Here is a 10045-nt window from a genome sequence, read left to right as displayed (position 1 = left end):
AGGGCTAGCAATATACTTGTTCAAATGATATTCATTGAAAATCACAAGCATCTCATTTTTCCACTCATGAAAATACTCTCCATCAAGTATAGGCACTCTATGTCTAAGACTCCCCAAAGTAGACTCATCCATCTTCCTCCAATGGTGTTTAAACCAAAGCAATGGAGACCAAAGCTCTGATACCAATTGAAAGGATCGAGAAGAGGTGTCTAGAGGGGGGTGATTAGACACTAAGTACCAAAAGTTGCAGTTTTTAATTTCTTTAAGTTTAAGTGGAGCTTTGGCACAAGTTTAACAAGCGCAATACATATCAAGCAAGCATGCAAAGAGTATATGAGCAGCGAAAAGTAAAGCATGCAACTTGCAAGAATGTAAAAGGATGGGATTGGAGTGTGCAAACGCAATTTGGAGACATGGAGATTTTTGAGACGTGGTTCTGATAGGTGGTGCTATCGTACATCCACGTTGATGGAGACTTCAACCCACGAAGGGTAACGGCTGCGCGAGTCCACGGAGGGCTCCACCCATGAAGGGTCCACGAAGAAGCAACCTTGTCTATCCCACCATGGCCGTCGCCCATGAAGGACTTGCCTCACTAGCGGTAGATCTTCACGAAGTAGGCGATCTCCTTGCCCTTACAAACTCCTTGGTTCAACTCCACAATCTTGTCGGAGGCTCCCAAGTGACACCTAGCCAATCTAGGAGACACCACTCTCCAAGAAGTAACAAATGGTGTGTTGATGATGAACTCCTTGCTCTTGTGCTTCAAATGATAGTCTCCCCAACACTCAACTCTCTCTCTCACAGGATATGGATTTGGTGGAAAGAAGATTTGAGTGGAAAGCAACTTGGGGAAGGCTAGAGATCAAGATTCATATGGTAGGAATGGAATATCTTGGCCTCAACACAAGTGCAGGTGGTTCTCTCTCAGAAAAAGTAAGTTGGAAGTGTAGGTTCGTTCTGATGGCTCTCTTTACGAATGAAGAGGAGGTGGAGGGGTATATATAGCCTCCACACAAAATCTAACCGTTACACACAACTTGCCAATCTCGGTGGGACCGAATTGATAAACTCGGTCGGACCGATTCAGCAAATCTAGTGACCGTTAGGATTTTCGGTGGGACCGACATGCAACTCGGTAGGACCGATATGGTTAGGGTTAGGGCATAATGTTATCTTGGTGAGACCGATTACACAAACTCGGTGAGACCGATTTTAGTAATAAGCTAACCAGAGAGTTGGTCGGGTAAACTCGGTGGGACCGATTCGCTCGTTTCGGTGAGACCGAAATGTTACGAAAGGGAAACAGAGAGTTTACATTGCAATCTCGGTAGGACCGATTACGCAAACTCGGTGAGACCGATTTTGGTAATAGATCCATACAGAGAGATTGCAATTCCATCTCGGTGAGATCGAGATCCCTATCGGTGAGACCGATTTGCCTAGGGTTTGTGCCAGTGGCTATGACATCTGAACTCGGTGGCGCCGGATAGAAAGAATTGGTGGGGCCGGGTTTGACTTTTGGTTTAGGTCATATGTGGATGTGAGAAAGTAGTTGAGGGCTTTGGAGCATATTACTAAGCACTTTGAGCAAGAGCCTCATTAAGCAACACCTCATCCCTCCTTGATAGTATTGACTTTTCCTATAGACTCAATGTGATCTTGGATCACTAAAATAGAAAATGTAGAGTCTTGAGCTTTGAGCTTGAGCCAATCCTTTTGTCCTTAGCATTTTGAAGGGGTTCCACATCCTCTAGTCCATGCCACTTCATTGTTGAACTTATCTGAAACATACTAGGTAAAAGTGTTAGTCCAACAAGAGATATGTTGACATTAATTACCAAAACCACCTAGGGAGCACTTGTGCTTTCAGAGGCGCTCGCTGCTGCTCGATGCAGGGAAGCAGAGGAAGGCGGCGCGCCACAGGGAGGTCCTCCGGCAAGGCAGGGAACGACTGGAAGACGCCAGAGAGCAGCAGATCCGGACGCGGGCAGCGTCGGGGCCCCAACTCCGGCCGGATCTAGGCGGAGATGACCGGATCCACCGCGGGGATGGCGAGGCCGGCGAGCTCCGATGAGTGGAGGGTGACCTGGGGCGGAGCAGCGGATCAGTGGGCGGCGACGACGGATGGCGGTGCAGGGGATCGACGAGGCCGACGGGATGCGCGAGGAAGCAGGGTCGCGGGCGCTGGTGGTCTCCGGCATGGGCGACGGCAACCGGCGGCGCTCGGGAGGAGCTTGGGTGCGCGGGACGAGCCCCTGGCTCAGGCGCTCGTGGGCGCCTGCGACTGCGGCGGCAGGCGGCTCGGGCCCGGGCGGGCCAGCGATGGGCTTCCAGGTCCGCGGCGAAGTTGGGGGAGGCGGGCGCGACGTGGCTTTGTCTGGTTGGCTGCGCACGGTGGCTGGCGACGGCGCTGTGAATCGGAGCGCGCCAAGTGGCGGGGATGCGGTGGCCGGCGCGGAAACGGAGGGTAGCGGCAGCGCTGATGATTGGGGCGGCGCGGAAAAGAAGGAGGGGGTTAGGAGGCTGCCAAAAATGGAAGGGGAGGGGTTTAAATAGGAAAGGAGGCTAGGATTAGGGTTAGGAGGGGTTTCTGGAGCATTTCGGATCCTCCGATCATGATCGTGAGGCTCTAGACAGATGGGGAACTAGGTGGGGTTTGTGGGCTGTGTAGGAGAGGTCTCAGGCTGAGAAGAGAGAAACGGAAATGCAGCCCGGCAAGGTTTCCGGAGACCGAAAGCGTCCGATGTTTAACCAGCTTATAGTGCCGCTATATGTTTAACGGTTGGGCTATCAAATGAGCTCCGAATGCGGCGAAACTTGACAGACGGTCTATCTACACTATAATAAGACCGCATGCCAACTTTCATACCATTCCGAGAATATTTTCCGGCCACTTATAAAATAATATTACGGACGTGTCGCGGGCGCGTGCAAGTGTGTTTGGGCTTAGAACGGACAACAGAAGGAACGGGGACTGGGACAGATGCAAGTTTCGAAAACATGCAGATGCAATGCGAATGATGACATGGCAAGATGCAACACGCAAGCGAATGACAAGGCAACAACAGTGAATAATTGGAGGACACCTGCCGTGACGGTCTCGGGGCGTTACACCCCCCCAGCTTGAGCGATACTTTCTCCTTCATGAGGCAAATATATATATATATATAATTCCGATCACAATGAACCAGATGCATAGGATAAAACTTCTGATGAAATTCCAATTTCAATCAGTTGGCGTTCCATGATCCAATATCATTCAATAGCCTATACCATGTCAATGCCTTTCCCTTCAAAGATAAAGGGAAGACTTTCTTATTGACAACATTCTCAGGCATACATGCAAACTTAAATAATACACAAACTTCATCCACATAGATTAGGTGCATATCGGGATGTAATGTTCCATCTCCTGCATAAGGATTAGCTAGCAGTTTCTCTATCATACCCGAAGGAATTTCATAATAAATATTTTCAGTAGGTGCAGTAGGTTTAGGAGCAACTAATTGTGATTGCGTTCGAGGTGAAGATACCCCGAACAAACCCCTAAAAGGATTATTTTTCATAGTAACAAGTGACGGTGAATTTAGCACACTATATAAATGTTTCCTTATCAAAGGCGCTTCACTCCCTAGCACGCCAGAAAAGAGTCTTGATGACCCACAAGTATAGGGGATCTATCGTAGTCCTTTCGATAAGTAAGAGTGTCGAACCCGACGAGAAGCAGAAGGAAATGGCAAGCGGTTTTCAGCAAGGTATTCTCTGCAAGCACCGAAATTATCAGTAACAGATAGTTTTATGATAAGATAAATCGTAACAGGTAACAAGTAAATTAAGTAACTAAGGTGCAGCAAGCTGGCCCAATCCTTTTTGTAGCAAAGGACAAGCCTGGACTAACTCTTATATAAAGGAAAGCGCTCCCGAGGACACATGGGAATTGGTGTCAAGCTAGTTTTCATCATGCTCATATGATTCGTGTTCGTCACTTTGATAATTTGATATGTGGGTGGGCCGGTGCTTGGGTGCTGCCCTTCCTTGGACAAGCCTCCCACTTATGATTAAACCCTCTCGCAAGCATCCGCAACTACGAAAGAAGAGTTAAGGAAAACCTAACCATAGCATGAAACATATGGATCCAAATCATCCCCATACGAAGCAACGCTGTAATGCCCCGGACACACCCGCCGGTGGTTGTTACTCCTGGCGGGATCTAGACTGGCCCCACAGATCAATACTAGTCTTTTCTGCGCACTTTGTCCTCACTCGTGCGCACCCGGGAGCAACTTCCCGGTCGGTCACCCATCCTGACACTACTCCAAGCTGAGCATGCTTAACTTTGGAGTTCTGTCCGAATGGGCTCCCAGAAAAGAAGGAATTCCTTATTGATATGAGTAGTCTATCATCCCTATTAAACCAGGCTATCACATACACCCCCACTCAGAGGAACCGACGTCCTCGTCGGGCCACAGGAACGTTCCCTCTTGGCACATACGTCTGTGCATCTAGTCCGGTACATGTGCCATGTCGGGTGCCACGACGGGTCACAAATGTCATGAACAACATGACCGCGCACCTGTCCGCAACCATCCGTGTAACCGCGAGGGCCGGCTCTGATACCAAATTGTAACGCCCCGGACACACCCGCCGGTGGTCGTTACTCCAGGCGGGATCTAGACTGGCCCCACAGATCAGTACTAGTCTTTTCTGCGCACTTTGTCCTCACTCGTGCGCACCCGGGAGCAACTTCCCGATCGGTCACCCATCCTGACACTACTTCAAGCTAAGCACACTTAACTTTGGAGTTCTGTCCGAATGGGCTCCCGAAAAAGAAGGAATTCCTTATTGATATGAGTAGTCTATCATCCCTATTAAGCCAGTCTATCACAAACGCATAAACTAGGGTTTAATCTTCTGTCACTCTAGCAACCCATCATCTACTTATTACTTCCCAATGCCTTCCCCTAGACCCAAATAATGGTGAAGTGTCATGTAGTCGACGTTCACATAACACCACTAGAGGAGAGACAACATACATGTCATCAAAATATCGAACGAATACCAAATTCACATGATTACTTATAACAATACTTCTCCCATGTCCTCAGGAACAAACGTAACTACTCACAAAGCATATTCATAATCAAGATCAGAGGAGTATTAATTATCATTAATGATCTGAAAATATAATCCTCCACTGGATAAACCAACTAGCATCAACTACAAAGAGGAATCAACACTACTAGCAACCCACAGGTACCAATCTAAGGTTTTGGGACCAAGGTCGAATACAAGAGATGAACTAGGGTTTGAGAGGAGATGGTGCTGGTGAAGATGTTGATGGAGATTGACCCCCTCTCGATGAGAAGATCGATGATGACGACGATGGCGACGATTTCCCCTTCCCGGAGGGATGTTTCCCCGGCAGAACAGCTCCGCCGGAGCCCTAGATTGGTTCTGCCTAGGTTCCGCCTCGAGACGGCGGCGCTTCGTCCCGAAAGCTTCTTGATTTTTTCCAGGGTGAAAGACACCATATAGCCAAAGATGGGCACCGGAGGTCTACCAGGGGGCCCACAAGGTCAGGGGGCGCGCCTAGGGGGTAGGGCGCACCCTCCACCCTTGTGGCTGGCTGGTGGCCCCCCTCTGGTACTTTCTTCGTCCAATATTTTTTATATATTCTAAAAACATGCTCCGCGAAGTTTCAGGACTTTTGGAGTTGTGCAGAATAGGTCTTTAATATTTGCTCCTTTTCCAGTCCAGAATTCCAGCTGCCGGCATTCTCCCTTTTCATATAAACCTTATAAAATAAGAGAGAATAGGCATAGTATTGTGATATAATGTGTAATAACGGCCCATAATGCAATAAATATTAATATAAAAGCATGATGCAAAATGTACGTGTCAGGCATCAATGTGCTCCAATGATCTCCTTTGTTCAAGAGATTTTGTGATGAGGACACTCCGGCGTGCAACTACACCGTCAACGAGCGCAATTACAACATGGGGTACTACCTTGCTTATGTTATCTATCCTCAGTGGGTGGCGTTTGTGAAGACTATATCCAACCCTCATGGTAGGAAAACAATATCTCATTGCGCAAGTGCAAGAAGGTGCTAGGAATGACGTCGGGAGGGCATTTGGAGTGGTCCAAGCTCATTGGAGTATTGTTCGTGGAGTTGTAATGATGTGGGAACAAGAAACGCTTTGGCAGACAACATTATAGAGGATGAGGGCAAAGACGCAGCCTCCACGCATGATTTTGAGAAGCCTAGAGTTCAGGTCCGCCTCCCGGAACAAGATGTGGAGCATATTGCCAACTTTCCTGAGATGCATCAACAACTTTAAGATCAACAGGTGTACTCTGGAAATCATTGAACTATTGTTTTTATGTTTGAATTATGCACTGTGAAGAAATTTTATGTTTGGACTATGTATTTCTATGTACGAATAATTTTAATATGTATGTGAATGCATGCATATGAGGTTTCAAAAATATGGATTATGATTACAGTGAGACATTTGAAGGGCCAGACTTGCGTTGTCCACGCACACATCCAGGCGGACGTATAGAGGCCTGGATTTGCCGGTCCGGTTGTAGATGCTCTTACCAGGCATTGCATTACTGTCCTTTGCTACCAGCAGTCTACCAAGACACATTTGTTTTTAAAGTTGTCATTTGGAAAACTTCGTGAAATTACTGTCACGGCGGTCTACCAGGCATTGCATCGCTGTCATTTGGAAAACTCCATGAAAACCATATTTTAAAGTTTCGAAAAAATCTGAAGAAAAATACAGAATGTTAAGAGGGTAATGTTTTTTTGCCATGTAAAATTTCAAGTTGAAACACATTATGAGATGTGAGCTATGAAAAAAACAAATTCAGCCCTGAATAGGGACATTACCGTTTGGCACTATTCAAAACTGTTTCTATCTTTTTCACATCTCACATCTCGTAATGTGTTTCAACTTGAAATTTGTGTGGCAATAAAACAGCATCCTCTTAACATTTCGTATTTTTTTGAGATTGTTTTGAAACTTCAAAACATCTTTTTATCGTGGTTTCCACCGGTTTCCACCGAATGTTGATTTCCTTATGATATTCTCCCTTTTGAAAAATTCTACTACCAAAGTACCACAGCGAAATATATATACACGCTGATGTCCGCAGTTGAGAGTATGAAAATATACACTAGCACATGCAACCGAGAGAAATGGTTGGAGGGTGTGCCGTGCTCAACAACGGGTGTTGTAAATATATAACATAAAAAAACATAAATAGGGAAATATGGTAGAAATGACACATCAGCGTATAACTATGTGGTGCATCATAGCAACTTATTTTCAAATTCCATGTGACATGCATTAACTCGTTCACCCCATTGCCCCACGCCACACACACACACACACACACACACATCCATATCCAGGAAAAAAATCCATATCCAGGAAAAAAATCCATATCCAGGAATCCTCCTACCAACGACGACCCAGCACACACGGCCGAGGCCTATATGTATGGCACCCCTCCCTTCACCGCATGATGTGTTCCCCATCAGCTATCTTCCCCACTCCCACTTTGCAGTCCACACATACGCATGCATTTCTCATACAATATATCATGCATCTCAGCTAAGCTAGTGACAGCACATGCATCACCAATCGCCATATCTTTCAAAGGGAAATGGAGCATGAATGAAGTCTCCGTGTACTAGCTACTAGCTACTGCTAGCTCGGTTCCTCGAGAATGTGATAGCAATGGCAACATTGCAAAGGTGATGAAGCTAGCTTAACTGCTGGGATATGATATGATGTGCCTGGCTCCCTGTATGCCACTCATCCAGAGCAACATCTTTTGCAATAAGGTTGCCTGCGATGGATGGCGTGCACGGATCCAAGCATATCGAACCCTCTCCCTCTCGTCTCCTAGTTAGTTTCATTGTTGTTTATCTTCTCTTTTAAGCTATCAGTTTTCTCTCCATGGCGCTTGATGATGTTCATAGTTAATACTATATAGTATCCCCCCAGTGATCTGCTCTCGATATACATAGTATCAGCATGGAAAAGAAATCAATCAAATTTTAACTGGTTTTCTTCAATGTGTCAGCTATACATGTTATTTTATATTAATGTATATGTCAATACGGTTAATTATTATTTGTTCAACAATCATACGCGTGCATGCTAGTAATGAAAATGATGATTTCGTATATATGTTTGGACAATGCAAATCGTGGAGTATATATGAGCAAGCAAGTAAATTAGTGTTTCCCTAGCTTCCTCAAGTCTTCTGGATGACATCTTAACTTAGCATCAAGTTATATTTTCAGGGTTAAATTTGCCCCAGTTATGATTAACTCTCACTTTGATAGCCGGCAAAAGTCGGAGAATCTGCAGACAATTTCAGGTCTTCGGGAAGCAGTGCCCATTTCAGGTCTTCCAGAAGCAGTGCCTTCCAGAAGTTGAGCCCAACCTAGTTTGAAGAGCTACAAGATGACCAGATGTTCCATATATGTATATAGATTTTCCGTTTCGAAAGAAATATATGTATAGATTTCAAGTCGTTCACACTTCTACCCACGTAATTTCTCATTTTATTTTCATTGTACAAGACAGTTTCTGCCCTAGTTGCAGAAAGACACAAAACAGCCTTCTGCACATTCCAAAGGGAAAAAATGAGACTGAGAATTTGATCATTAACTTGATTGTAATCAGGCATGAATCACATTAGTATTTTCATCGGTAGTACTACTTCTGTCCTTTACTTCCAAACACTAATTGATCTTTATGGTGCTTTCTCTCTCAAATTGAGAACTTTATCAATAGAGTAGCAGCATAGGCCATACTTTCTTCCTTTTTATGGTGGCGCAGGTTCCAAGACATGATACATTTGACCACTTTTTCTGTAGCTCATGTTAGTACCAAAAAAAGAGGAAAATAAAGTACTTTTGATGACAACCTACTTATTCATTGTTTATGTTTAGTATGACCAGTGCAAATAGTTACCTTAGGGCATCTCCAGCCGCGCCCCCAACAGGCCCCTCCGGCCACTTTTTCGGCATCGGCGCCGAAAAAACGGCCCAGTCGCGCCCCCAGGACGCTGAAAATCGCCGGTTCGAACCTTTTTTCTACCTGACGGTCACAGGCCGAACCCGGCGTGCTGGGGAGCAGTTGGGGGCTCCGGCGCCAGGGAAAAGCACGCCTGGCCCACACCGATAGGGGAAAAGTTAAGGTTTTCTTCCCCCGACTCGCCTCGCACCCCCCGCGCCCTCGGCCACCACTAGCTATATCCCGGCGACGGCCGCCGCCCTACTCCGGTAGATAGCCATTCCCCGCCGGAAAATAGCAGCGCTTCGCCACGGCAGCCCCTCTCACAGCAGCTGGGCGTTTCCGGCTGCCGTTTCCGGCCGCGGAGGCGCGGTTTAACGGCGGGTACACGCCCACCGAGCGCAAGGTGTTCGGCGTTTTGCCTGTCTCGACGATGGACTCGGATGAGGAGGAAGAGCTCGCCGCGCTGCTGGAGGAGGAAGCCGCGGCCGACGTCCAGGAAGAAGAGCATCTCATGATGCTCGTCGCCCTCGCCCAGCTGCTGGCGAGCAATGAAAAGCCGCGGCGAGGTGGCTCGGCGCCGGGGCGGGTGAAAGCAAAGAACCGGCATCGTCTCCAAGGCTACTGCATGCTCTACTCCGACTACTTCGCCGATGCTCCACTTCATGGCGAGAGAACATTTCGGCGCCGTTATCGAATGAGCCGAAATCTCTTCCTCGGGATTGTGAATTCCATCCGGGAGTTCGACAACTACTTCAAGTGCAAGATGGATTGCACTGGCGCTCTTGGATTCACCTCCATCCAGAAGTGCACGACAGCGATGAGGATGCTTGCATATGGAGCTCCCAGTGATTCACTCGACGACTATGGGCGCATGGCCGAGTCCACCAGTATAGAGTGTTTCTACAAGTTCTGTCGGGCAGTGGTGGCAGTGTTTGGGCCACAATACTTGAGAACACCCAATGCGGAAGACACTGCTCGGATCCTAGCCCAGAATGCA

The sequence above is a fragment of the Triticum urartu genome, chromosome 7A (assembly GCF_056163025.1).
Source record: "Triticum urartu cultivar PI428250 chromosome 7A, HENAU_Tu73, whole genome shotgun sequence".
Classification (NCBI taxonomy): domain Eukaryota; kingdom Viridiplantae; phylum Streptophyta; class Magnoliopsida; order Poales; family Poaceae; genus Triticum; species Triticum urartu.
The sequence above is the reverse complement of the archived record's forward strand: the minus strand, read 5'-3'. Positions refer to the sequence as shown.